Source organism: Panthera uncia (genome assembly GCF_023721935.1).
Source record: "Panthera uncia isolate 11264 chromosome E2 unlocalized genomic scaffold, Puncia_PCG_1.0 HiC_scaffold_19, whole genome shotgun sequence".
Lineage (NCBI taxonomy): Eukaryota > Metazoa > Chordata > Mammalia > Carnivora > Felidae > Panthera > Panthera uncia.
The window spans coordinates 5064300-5078462 of record NW_026057588.1 but is presented as its reverse complement, the minus strand read 5'-3'; positions in this window follow the sequence as shown (position 1 = coordinate 5078462).

Below are 14163 nucleotides of genomic sequence, written 5' to 3'. Positions count from 1 at the left end.
GGGCACCCAGGCGCCCCATCATTTATTTTTATTTATTTTTATTTTTTTGAATATTTATTTCTGAGACAGAGAGAGACAGATCATGAGCAGGGGAGGGGCAGAGAGGGAGGGAGACACAGAATCCGAAGCAGGCTCCAGGCTCTGAGTTGTCAGCACAGAGCCCCATGCAGGGCTCAAACTCATGAACTACGAGATCATGACCTGAGTTGAAGTCAGACACTTAACTGACTGAGCCACCCAGGCACCCCAAATCCTTCCCTTTTCCTTATAGTTTTGCAAACTATAATTCTATTCTTTAAAGAAAGTTGTTTCATTTTGCTTATGTTTGAACTTCATGAAAACGCAGTCTAACCATGTAAATTTTTCTGTGTAATATTTGTCTTTTTATTTTTTTTAAAGCCCGAAGAAGAAGATTCAAACTCATGGCCAGAGGGACAGATAAGACCCACAGACGTATTTGTTTAGACGTCATGATATTTACAAAGTTGTTTACTTATTTAATCGAGGTAAAATTCACACAATGTAAACTTAACCATTAACCATTTTTTTTTCTTTAAGATTTTATTTTTGGGGAGCGTGGGTGGCTTGGTCGGTTAAGCATCCGAATCTTGGTTTTGGCTCAGGTTATAATCTCATGGTTCGTGAGTTCGAGCTCCACGTCAGGCTCTGCACTGACATTGTGGAGACTGCTTGGGATTCTCTCTCTCTCTCTCTCTCTCTCTCTGTCCCTCCCCAACTCGCTCTCTCTCTCCGTCTTTCTCAAAATAAATTAACTAATTAAAAAAAATTTTTTTAAGATTTTATTTTTAAGTAATCTCTGCACCCAACGTGGGGCTCCAACTCATACCCCCCAGATGAAGGGTCGCATGCTTCACCAAATGAGCCAGCCAGGCGCCCCAACCATTAACCATTTTTAAGCAAACCACCCAGCAGAAGTTAGTACATTCCCAACGTTGTTACAAGATGTCTTATGCCCCAGAAGGAAACCCTGGCCTCACCGAACACCTACTCTCCATTTCCTCCTACCCCTAGTCCCTGAGAGCCCCTTGTCTACTTTCTGTCTCTGTGGATTGACCAATGCTGGATGTTTCCTATAACTGAAAACAGGTGTTGCAACAAAGACCTGTCCATGAACATTGTGGCAGCACTATCCACTGGAGCCCAGAGAGGTCTATGTGGTGTCAGAGGAGGGCACAGCGCAGAATCTGAGGGTATCAGCTCTAAACCTTCACTGTCTACTCAAGGAAAAACAAGGAACCCTCTAGTGTGAGACGTAAAAAACCACAAGATAAGGAGCTCTTAGGAATTTTCGCGTCTCCCTTATCAGTGTTACAAAGGCACTTTCCGCTTAGATGGAAATTCAGATTTCTTCTCCTGGCTCCGCATGATCTGGCTTTGTACCTTTCTTCCTGTGCTTTGTTCTGCCCCGGGTTGCACTGGTCTTATATTAGTTTTTAGAAGTGTAATATGCCAAGTTTCCCCTGCCTCAGGGCCTTTGCACTGGTTGAATGGCTGCCTGAATGGCAATTCCCTTTCCATTTCTCTTGGCTGGATACTTCACAGTGTTTAATTCTCATAAACACTTTCCTTCCAAGCCTTCCCTAACTCCCTTCCTAAAGGTAAGACCTACCCTCCACACATCTTTTAGGTTCTATCATATCACCCTGTTTATATCCAGCATAATCTGTAAATATTTGCTTACTTGGTTCTGCCCATCTTTCCAAGTAGAATATAAGCTCCATGAAGGTGGGGACCTTGACTACTTTTTTTTTTTTAATTTTATTTATATTTGAGAGACAGACAGACAGACAGAGTGTGAGCAGGGGAGGGACAGAGAGAGAGGGAGACACAGAATCCAAAGCAGGCTCCAGGCTCTGAGCTGTCAGCACAGAGCCAGACAAGGGGCTGGAACTCACCAACCATGAGATCGTGACCTGAGCTGAAGTCAGAAGCTTAACCAACTGAGCCACCCAGGCACCCCCCTTTTTCAAATTTATTTTTTATTTTTTATTTTTGGCTCTTTTTTTAAAAATAGTAATAGCCCTGGGCACCTGAGTGGCTGATTTGGTTAAGCGTCTGACTCTTGATTTGGGATCAGGTCATGAGCTCATGGTTCAGTTCCTGGGATCGAGCCCCATGTCTGGCTCTGTGTTGACATTGATGAGCCTGCCTGGGATTCTCTCTCTCTTCCTCTTTCTCTCTGTCCTTCCCCCATCCCCAAATCAATCAATACATAAACATTAAAAAAATAGTAATAGCCCTTGCAAACCCCCCCCCCAAAAAAAACCCAAAAAACCTAAAAACCTGGCACATTGTAGGTGTTAAACAAATGTTTGTTAAATAGCTAGATAAATAAAATAATTCCAGAAATGGGGGATTTGCTCAAGACAGGGAGCTGTATCAGCCTCTGTCTCCTGTTTCCCTGACAGGGGTTTAACCATTACAGGGAGTTTAACCATTATGGGTGCAACCCTGGTAAAGTACAGGGAAAGCCCTAAAGCAGGAGTCATTCCTTGATGGACCACCTGACTTGATTACAAGTTTCCTCTCCTGCAGGCTTACTTGTTAATTTTCTCCATCTTATTCCATCAGATGCAGGCCCCTAGGGATTTTCTGGTTAATCCACACGAGTTAGGGAAAAAATTTTTTTTATTGTGGTAAAAGATGTGTAATCATAACATTTACCATTTTAATCATTATTAAGGTTACATACAGTTCAGGGGCACCTGGGTAGCTCAGTCGGTTGGGTGTCTGACTTTGGCTCAGGTCATGATCTCACAGTTTGTGGGTTCGAGCCCCACGTCGGGCTCTGGGCTGACAGCTCGGAGCCTGGGGTTTGATTCGGATTCTGTATCTCCCTCTCTCTCTGCCCTTCCCCCACTCATGCTGTCTCTCTCCTTCTCTCCAAAATAAATAAATATTTAAATAATTTTTTTTAAAAAAGGCTACAGATCAGTGGCAGGAAGTCCATTCACATTGCTGTCCATTTCCTTCAGAAGGGCTTCCGTTTTCCCACAGTGAATCTCCGTAGCCATGAAGCAATCACCCCTCATTCTCTCCCTCCAGCCGCTGGAGACTATTTTCTGCCTCTATGAGTTTGACTACCATAGGCACTCATGTATGAGGAACCATACAGGATTTGTCCTTTTATGTCCTGGCTTATTTCACTGAGCATAATGTCTTTGAGTTTCATCCATGTTGTAACATGGGAAGTGTAGAAGGTCCTTCCTTTTAAGGGCTGTATGATATTCCAGTGTGTGGTTTAATGGGCTGAATCTGTCTGCCCCAAAGTCGTAAGTTGAAGCCCTAACCTCCAATGTGACTATATTGGAAGTTGGGTCATTTATGGAGATAGTTAAGGTTTAATGAGGTCATAAGGATGGCACCCTATTAGGACTGGTGTCTTTTCTTTTTTTAAAAAAATGTTTAACGTTTATTCTTTTTTGAGAGACAGAACATGAGTGGGGGGGAGGGGCAGAGAGAGAGGGAGACACAGCATCGGAAGCAGGCTCCAAGCTCTGAGCTGTCAGTACTGAGCCCAATGAAGGGCTGGAACTCATGAGCCGTGAGATGGTGACCTGAGCCGGAGTCAGACGTCCAACCGACTGAGCCACCCAGGCGCCCCCGAGAAGATACATTTCTGTTGCTTAAGCTGCCCAGCTATATTCTGGGGTTGCAGCCTAAGCTAACTAATATGTATGCACACACCACATTTTGTTTATTCATTCATCTGCTGGTAGACTGCTTCTACCTTTCTGTTATTGCAAATAATGCTGCTGTGAACACGGGCATGCAAATATCTGATACAAATCTGCACATTTGAGTCCCGGCTTTTGATTCTTTGGCTTGTATGCCCAGACACAGAACAGCTGGAGCATATGGTAAGTCTTATTTGATGAGTTGGAATCTGACGGTCTGGATTTTTGTCGTGTCAGTGAGGACTCACAGCGAGAGAGAGACAGAGAGAGAGAGAGAGAGAGAGGCAGGCTCAGTGGGGAGCATGATGTCGCAATAAACTATATCTCATTTCTTGAAGGGTCAGCAAAAGACCAACCGTGGGGCAGAAAGCAGAGCGGGGGGGAGGGGGGGAAAGCATGACCTCCCCAGCTTTTCTCTCTCTCTCAAACTGCAGAACTGGGGCTTTTGGAACAAGGAAAAGGGACCCCTGTGTGTGTGTGTGTGTGTGTGGCTCCTGATCTGCTTTGGGGAGCCTCTTGGGATCGTGCAAACAGCTTGAGGCTGGAAATGAGGGTATGAGTGTGGAGATGTGCAGGATGGGACTGAGTTTCTGTTAGGAAATCGCCATTACGGTTCTAAGTGAGGTTTGTTGGACACTAGACTCAGGGCTGCGTGGACTGGGGGGGGACCTTCTTCCCCATCTTCCTTTCTGCTGGAGACAATCATTAGCCGCCACCTAGTGGCAAAAAATGGCAGCAGCAACCTAGACGTGGAGCAGGGGCCGTGGGAATACAGGCTTCCCCCCCCTCCTCCCTTCAAATTGCCAGCTCCCAGTGTTGCTCCTTCCCTGTTCTGGTTATCTATTGGTTTATGCCAAACCACCCCAAACTAAGTGACCTAAAACAACTGTCACCATTGGATCATAAGGTTGGGAATCTGGGCAGAGCACAGTGGGGGTGGGGATGTCTGCTCCACAATATCCCAGCATCAGCCAGGAGGACCTGAATGGCTGGGAGTGACGTTCCAGGACCCTGCGCCCATGCTAGTCCCCAGCACCTTGCACTCAGGCTGTTCCCAGCACCCTGCACTTACACGCTTTCTCTCACCCTTTAACAACTAATTTTTTTAAAAAAAATTTAATGTTTATTCGTTTTTGAGAGAGACAGAGCATGAGTGGGGGAGGGGGAGAGAGAGAGAGAGGGAGACACAGAATCCCAAGCAGGCTCCAGGCTCTGAGCTGTCAGCACAGAGCCCGACGCGGGGCTTGAACTCACCGCCCCTGAGATCGTGACCTGAGCCGAAGTTGGATGCTTAACCGACTGAGCCACCAAGGCGCCCCTAACAACGAAGCATTTAATTAGAATAGTTTTAGATCAGGGCACCTGGGTGGCTCAGTCAGTTGAACATCAGAGTCTTGCTTTTTTGGCTCAGGTCATGATCTCACGGTTTGTGGGATCGAGCCCCATGTCAGGCTCTGCACTGACAGTGAGGAGCCCGCTTGGAATTCTCTCCTTCTCCCTCTCTCTCTGCCCTTACCCCACTCGTGCATGCACATGCTCGCTCTCTCTCTCTCTCTCTCTCTCAAAATAAATAAACTTAAAAAAAATAGTTTTAGATTTACAGAAACATTGCAAAGAGAGTACAAAAAGATCCCCCTTTACTCTATGACCTGTTATCAATTTCCCCTATATCCTCCATTAGTATGGTACATTTGTCACAGTTGATGAACCAACACTGATACATTACTGTTACCTAAAGTCCATGCTTTATTCAGATGTGCTTAGTTTCTACATAACATCCTTTGTCCTGTTCGGGGATACATGACATTGATACATCGTGCCTCATCTTGACTGCAATGGTTTCCAGACTTTCCTTGTTTTGAATGACCTTGACGATTTTGAAGAGTGACGGTCAGCGACCAGGGACAGGGTTCGTGTTCGCCTGAAGGTACGAAAAAAGGGTGTCGGAACTAGAACCCTTGATTTGTTTTGTTTTCGTGTGTTTGTTTCCGAGAGCTCTTGGGGTGCTGGGCGTCCCAACGTGGGAGTGTAACAAGGTTGCCAGTTTCTCACTCCAAGCTTCATGGGGGGAAGAAGCTTCCACTTGGTTTGGGGTGAGAGCAGGCTCAGAGAAGAATGGGATCGTGTCCACCTTTGACACTTTTCAAGGGCTCGAGACCATGCCTCTGAAGACACTTGGGACAGAATGAATGAATCAGGTGTCTTATGTCCTTTCCACCGGCGCCACCTGGAGGTAGAAGGTGAGCCCTGCAGAGAGGCTGGCGATGTGATGGACCCCAAAGGCAGAGCAGGGGGGCCCTCTGTGAACGCCCAGAAGAGGTGCATTTACAAGCATCAGGGGGACTGCAGGTGAGAATCAGGGGTGGAGAGTGGACAGAAGCACCAGCTGGGGAAATAAAGAGAAAGCTGACTGTGCTCGCTGCAGCGGCCTGCAACCTGCCAAAAAGCGTTTCAATTACTGAACTGACACTCTTTTTCCCTTGCATGTGCCTAATTGGACGCCTTTATTACCTGAGATGACTGTGGAGGTAGCGAGACTTGCCTTAGATGTCCCGCACGGGCACAGGTAAAGAAGGAGACCTGGGAGGTGGCTGCATTAGGGTAACGGGGGCGGAAGGAAGGAGCGGTTTTCTGAGCCAATGTACTTATCACACCTCCGTCTTTACAGCTTGTATGCTTACAATGAGGGTGACACAGTCTTCCTATTTGCCCACGATGTTCTCAGTTTTAGCCCCCAAAACTGAAACATCTGTGTCCTGTGAAACTCCTTGTTCCCACATCCTGGGACACCCCCCCCCCGCACCCCCTCCTCCTCCGCCCCCCAGTCCTGGGAAAACTGGGACAGTGGGTCTTTCCACTCACAGCAACCCTATCGGATGCCTGTCTCTCTAGGGCAAGGACGTGGAGTCCTAGAGATTTTAAGAAATCTTCCTTAGGTTCACATGACCCGAACATATACCCAACACCATCTGAAAACAAAGTACACTCCCTTTCCACAGTCCTGGCCTCTTCCCCCTCGGGTCGCACCCACTGGACACAAGTTAGGAGAACAACAGTGGATGTGCCCTGGCTGCTGCATTTGGAATTTTAGAAAATAAGCAATAGGAGTCACTTCCTTAAAACTGAAGAGGTGCCTGGGTGGCTCAGTCAGTTAAGCGTCCGACTTCGGCTCAGGTCATGATCTCACAGTTCGTAGGTTCGAGCCCCGCGTCGGGCTCTGTGCTGACAGCTCAGTCTGGAGTCTGCTTCGGATTCTGTCTCATTCTCTCTCTGCCCCTCCCCCACTCACGCTCTGTCTCTCTCTCAAAAATAAACAACCATTAAAAAATTTTTTTTTAAATAAAATAAAATTGGAGATGTCCTCTAGTAATTTAGGAGGAACACCAGAGGGGATGTCCAGGAATGATAGCTGTCGGGGTCATCGGTTTTAACGATATTTGTCAAGACTGTGTTGAAAACAAAATCCCTCCTCAGACTAGCTCTGACTCAAAAACCTTTTTTTTTTTTTTGGTGGGGGGGTGCCATTTATGTAATTAATTTATTTATTTTGGGCTCAGAGGGTTCCAGGAATGACTGAGCGAGAAAGCTGTGCGGATGGAGGGCAGGGAGGGGGTGCTGAGTTTGGGAAGCAGTGAGAGCAAGAAAACAAAAGCTACAGGCACTCCCTGTTCTCCTTGGAGGGGGGGGGGCTCTGAATCATCCTCGGGTTTCTTGTTAAAGAGCGGCTTCCTCCACATGGTGAGACAGATGGGCACCGAGAACTCCCAAGTTTTGAAGAGAATGGCTTCCTGGACTTGAGGAACAGAGGTACGATCACCCTCCCCCCAGCTACCACCCTCTCCCCGAGGCGGGGGTGGGGGGGGGCGGGGGCGGGGCTCTCCAGCACCTCATTAGCCTGTGTGGGGAGCAGAGGGGAGCAAAGTGGAAGCTCCTTCAGGGGCCCAGATCCTGGGAGTTTCTGGCTGAAGCTGGGGTGCCAGCTGAGCCAGCTCCAGGGGGTACAGAGCAAGTCACAGGAGCTCACCTCCAGAAGGGACCCCGGGCTTGGGGCTTCCTGCTCTACTCCTGCCACCTTGAACCTCTTAGGCATGTATCTTGGGAACAAGTTCCTACTCTCGTTGTGAAGAGAGACAGCTGGTTCTGCAACTTGGATGCGAGCTTGTTTCCCGGAGAATTTTGCAGCTTCTGGCCTCACCTTGACAGTCCCGGTCGCATCGCTGCCACTGACTACAGCAACTGGCTTGGGAAGGGGGTGAACAAGTGCCAGAGCAGAGAGGCCTCCTGAATCTTGGAGCCCTGGCCTGTCCCAGATTCTCCCACCTTCTTTGGGTGTGTCCGCCTCTCTGCTCCCACTGTGTGAGTTGGGGGAGGGCACTGGGCACGGGGGTGGGGGGTGGTGGTGAGGACAGGAAGCAGAGGAGGGTGAGGGGTCAGTAAGCTTGGAGAAAGGGAAAAAAGGGAAAAGAGAAGACACACTCTGGATTGTGAACCTAGAGGGGCCTCTGCTCTACAAAGTCTCTCTCTCTCTCTCTCTCTCATGCACACACACACCATAGGAGACTCCCTCCAGCTGCCAAGAAAACATGCTGTAGAATGGGTGATTTATTGATTTATTTATTATTTATTTTAACATTTATTCATTTTTGAGAGACAGAGCATGAGTGGGGGAGGGGCAGAGAGAGAGGGAGACACAGAATCCAAAGCAGGTTCCAGGCTCTGAGCGGTCAGCACAGAGCCTGATGCGGGGCTCAAACTCACGAACTGTGAGATCATGACCCGAGCCAAAGCCAACGCTTAACCGACTAAGCCACCCAGGCGTCCCTAGAATGGGTGATTTAAGCAAAAGGCATTTATCGCCCTAATTCTGGAGGCAGGAGGTGCAGGATACGGTGACAGCCAATGCACTATCTGGCAAGAGTGGTTTTTCAGGCTTGCACATGACCACCTTCTTGTTGTGTCTTCATGTGACCTGACCTTTCTCTGTGCTCATGCAGTGGGTGGAGAGAGAGCGAGACAGAGACAGAGACAGAGACAGAGACAGAGAGAGAGGGCAAACTCTTGGGTGGCTCTTCTCATAAGGACACTAATCCTCGCAGATCGGGGCCCCACTCTTATGACCTCATGGGCCCCTCCTTTAGGCAAAACCACCTCTGTGGTAGGAGGGATGGCCCCTGGGGCTTTGCATGTCAAGACAGAGAGGACCCCAGGAACCATTCTATCCTGCTTGTTTCCCACTCTGTTGGATCTGAAAACTGAGGAAGGGGCAAAAAGGTCTCCCGTTGCACCCCAGAACACATATGTCCTAGCTTAATTCAATTCTTATTCCGGTGATGCATTCGGATTTCAAAAAGCGATGGTCTAGGACGGGTGTTGGCCATAGGCCCATCACTTGTGTTTGTAAATAAAGTTTTATTAGAACACAGCCCCATCTATTTGTTTCACATAACAGATATGGCTGCTTTCATGCTTCAAGAGCAGAGGTGAGTTGTCATAAGAGATCCTGTGGTCCACAAAGGCTGAAAATACTACCCTCTGGTCCTTTTCAGAAAAATTTGCTGACCTCTGGTCTAGGAGCTGGGAGGCTTGGGTTTTCTATCCATTGTTTAGATACATGGATGAAGGATGCTAAACCCTTATTATTCCTGATAAGGGGGGGGCATGCATTCACCCAAGATAAGTGCTGGAGGCTTTCTTCTTCATGGATTAGTTGTAATTATGTACGAGTGGAAGTTTGGCCTCCTAAACTGTGTAGTTTTCCTGAGGTGCAGGTTATAAGTGAAAGGCAAGATAAATGCTTGATTTCTTTCCTCTGTGTTTAACACTTTTGTGAGTTGGGTTTCTAGCATGTTCCAAAGGTAGCCGATAATATCTTTTTCTAAATTGATCTAGTAAGTGAAAGCCCCCCTTACCTCTTTGGCTAAAAGTCTGCAAGGCTGTAAGCCTAGAATTGTCACTGTCAGTCCCAGACTCCTCGGGACAGCTGGTCTGAATAATAATGATAACCCAGAAATAGAAATAGGGAAGAGAGATACAGAGAAGAGAAGTGTAAATGATATTTGAGCCTGTGGATGCAATTGTCAGAAGGTATCTGTAGCTCTGTCTTTTGCTTAGTTAGGTTACATGACTCAATTTCTTCCTTCTTTCCCTCCTTCTCTCTCTCTTTCTCTCTCTCTCTTTATGTAAGCTCTACACCCAACATGGGGCTTCAAGTCAAGATCAGGAGTCACATGTTGCACCAACTGAAGCAAGCCCAGTACCCCCACCCCCACCCCATTTTTCCTTATTGTTTTCAAGCCCTTCCAAATTAGGTTTCTCCTTTTGTCACTTCCTACCAAGAGTTTGAACTATGCTAAGAATGGAAGGCAGCATGATGGAATAGGAGGGGGCATATTTTGAGACGCCTGGGCAGTTCAGTCGGTTGAGCACCTGACTCTTGATTTCAGCTCAGGTCATGATCCCAGGGTCATGGGATTGAACCTCATGTGGGGCTCTGTATTGAGTGTGGAGCCTGCCTCAGATTCTCTCTCTCTCTCTCTCTCTCTCTCTCTCTCTCTCTCTCTCTTCCCTCCTCCCTCCCCTCCTCCCTCCCCTCCTCCCTCCCTCTCTTTGCCCCTCTCCCCTGCTTGTGTTCTCTCTCAAATAAATAATAAAAAAGAAGGGGCACCTGGGTGGCTTAGCCGGTTGGGCATCCAACTTCTGCTCAGGTCATGATCTCATGGTTTGTGGGTTTGAGCCCCACGTCAAGTTCTGTGCTGACAGCTCAGAGCCTGGAGCCCACTTTGGATTCTGTGTCTCTCTCTCTCTCTCTCTCCCTTCCTCCACTCACTCTGTCCTTCTCTTTCCCGAAAATAAATAAATATTTATTTTTTATTTTTATTTTTAAAAATAAAATAAAAAGTAAAAACAAGTGAACATATTTCATCAGATTGAAGACACAATTTTTTTAAGTTTATTCATTTATTTCAGAAGAGAGAGCAAGCAGGGAAGAGGCAGAGAGAGAGGGAGAGAGAGAGAATCTCAAGCAAGCTCTGCACTGTCAGCACAGAGCCAGACACAGGGCTCAAACGCACAAACCATGAGGTCAAGACCTGAGTTGAAACCAAGAGTTGGACGCTTAACTGACTGAGCCACTCAGGCACTATGAAGACACAATTTGAAGGAAAAAAACGGGTCTTTCAATAATAAAGGGCACTAGGGCAATTGGTTTTGCAAGTGGAAAAAATTAGATCCCCACCTCATGCCTCAGACAAAAATTAGTATCAGATGTATGAAATATAAAAAAGAAAATTGAAAACATTGTTTAATGTTTATTTATTTCTCTGTGTATGTGTGTGTGTGAGAGAGAGAGAGAGCATGAGCAGGGGAGGGGCAGAGAGAGAGAGGGAGACGAAGAATCCCAAGCAGCTCCAAGCAGCCCCAATGTGGGGCTCGATCTCACAAACCGTGAGATCGTGACCCGAGCTGATGTCAAGAGTCAGACACTTAACTGACTGAGCCACCCGGGAGCCCAAAAATTGAAAATGTTTTAAATTTAGAACATATAGAAGAGTATATTTGTCATGTAAAGCTAGTCAGGACACCGAGAAGTCTCTCAACATATAGATGAAAAGATGAGTTACTTTGAGTAGCTAACATTTAAAAGATACAAAAGGAATGAAAATATGTCACAGACTTCCAGGAGATGTTTGCAGCACACGGCTTACAAAGGAAAGGTGTGCCTGCTGTATAAAAATCAGAAACAGGGGCGCCTGGGTAGCTCAGCCGGTTAAGCATCCGACTTCGGCTCAGGTCATGATCTCAGAGTTGGTGGGTTCAAGCCCTGGATTGGGCTGTGTGCTGACAGCTCAGAGCCTGGAGCCTGCTTTGGATTCTATGTCTCTTTCTCTCTCTGCCCCTCCTCCACTCATGCTCTGTCTCTCTCTCTCTCTCTCTTAAAAATAAATAAACATTAAAAAATTATAAAAATCAGAAAGGAAAAGACCGACAGCTCAGCAGAAATATGAACAATGGATAGAAACCATCAATTTACAGAAAAGAAACCCCAAATGGTCAGGAAAGTTCAAATTAAAACAACAATGAGATACCTTTATATAGGAGGCTTAAATTGGGTTATGAGTTCATCTATTTTAATCAGCAAAAAAATTATCAAGTTTAATATATTTCTGAAGTGGCAAGAACATGGGGGAATTGGGAACTTATACATCCCTGGTGAAAGTATAAATAGGGAAAAGTACCTTAGTTTTTTTCAGTTTGCCTCTCCTCGTGGGATTAAAGGTGTGCAAATCAGAAAAGACAGATTTTACTTCTAAATGTATGCCATGGAAAGATCACATTTGTGAACAAGAGGGTAGGTACAAGGATGTCTTTTGCAGGATTTTTCTGATAGCACAGCTCTAAAAACAACCCAAACATCTAGCAGTCAAGGAAAGAACAAAGAGAAATCATGGTTTGTGCAATTTAACCAAGTTCTTTTCAAAATTTGTTTTATTGAAATCTAATTCACACATCAAAAAAAATCTATGCTTCTTTTTTTTTTTTTTTAAGACGTTTAAGTAATCTCTACACCCAGTGTGGGGCTTGAACTTACAACCCCGAAATCAAGAGTTGCACGCTCCACTGACTGAACCAGCCAGGTGCCCCATAATCTGTTTCTAAAGTGTATAATTCAGTGGGTTTTTAAAAATATATTCACAAGGTTGTGCAACCATCACCAGTTTCTAATTCCACAATATTTCCATCACCCCCATAAAGGAACCCCATGCCTATTCTCTTTTCCTTCAGCCCCTTGGCATGCATGAATCTGCTCTCTGTGTCTAAGGGTTTGCCTAGTTTGGCTATTTAATATAAATGGAATCCTATAGTATGCAGGTTTTTGTGACCAACTTATTTTACTGGGCATAATGTTTTTTTTTAAATTGTTTTAATGTTTATCTATCTATCTATTTATTTTTTTTCAATATATGAAGTTTATTGTCAAATTGGTTTCCATACAACACCCAGTGCTCATCCCAAAAGGTGCCCTCCTCAACACCCACCCCCCACCCTCCCCTCCCTCCCACCCCCATCAACCCTCAGTTTCTTCTCAGTTTTTAACAGTTTCTTATGCTTTGGCTCTCTCCCACTCTAACCTCTTTTTTTTTTTCCTTTTCTTTCCTTCCCCTCCCCCATGGGTTTCTGTTATGTTTCTCAGGATCCACATAAGAGTGAAACCATATGGTATCTGTCTTTCTCTGTATGGCTTATTTCACTTAGCATCACACTCTCCAGTTCCATCCACGTTGCTACAAAGGGCCATATTTCATTCTTTCTCATTGCCACGTAGTACTCCATTGTGTATATAAACCACAATTTCTTTATCCATTCATCAGTTGATGGACATTTAGGCTCTTTCCATAATTTGGCTATTGTTGAGAGTGCTGCTATAAACATTGGGGTACAAGTGCCCCTATGCATCAGTACTCCTGTATCCCTTGGGTAAATTCCTAGCAGTGTTACTGCTGGGTCATAGGGTAGATCTATTTTTAGTTTTTTGAGGAACCTCCACACTGTTTTCCAGAGCAGCTGCACCAATTTGCATTCCCACCAACAGTGCAAGAGGGTTCCCGTTTCTCCACATCCTCTCCAGCATCTATAGTCTCCTGATTTCTTCATTTTGGCCACTCTGACTGGCGTGAGGTGATATCTGAGTGTGGTTTTGATTTGTATTTCCCTGATAAGGAGCGACGTTGAGCATCTTTTCATGTGCCTGTTGGCCATCCGGATGTCTTCTTTAGAGAAGTGTCTATTCATGTTTTCTGCCCATTTCTTCACTGGGTTATTTGTTTTTCGGGTGTGGAGTTTGATGAGCTCTTTATAGATTTTGGATACTAGCCCTTTGTCCAATATATCATTTGCAAATATCTTTTCCCATTCCGTTGGTTGCCTTTTAGTTTTGTTTGTTGTTTCCTTTGCTGTGCAGAAGCTTTTTATCTTCATAAGGTCCCAGTAATTCACTTTTGCTTTTAATTCCCTTGCCTTTGGGGATGTGTCGAGTAAGAGATTGCTACGGCTGAGGTCAGAGAGGTCTTTTCCTGCTTTCTCCTCTAAGGTTTTGATGGTTTCCTGTCTCACATTCAGGTCTTTTATCCATTTTGAGTTTATTTTTGTGAATGGTGTGAGAGAGTGGTCTAGTTTCAACCTTCTGCATGTTGCTGTCCAGTTCTCCCAGCACCATTTGTTAAAGAGACTGCCTTTTTTCCATTGGATGTTCTTTCCTGCTTTGTCAAAGATGAGTTGGCCATACGTTTGTGGGTCTAGTTCTGGGGTTTCTATTCTATTCCATTGGTCTATGTGTCTGTTTTTGTGCCAATACCATGCTGTCTTGATGATGACAGCTTTGTAGTAGAGGCTAAAGTCTGGGATTGTGATGCCTCCTGCTTTGGTCTTCTTCTTCAAAATTACTTTGGCTATTCGGGGCCTTTTGTGG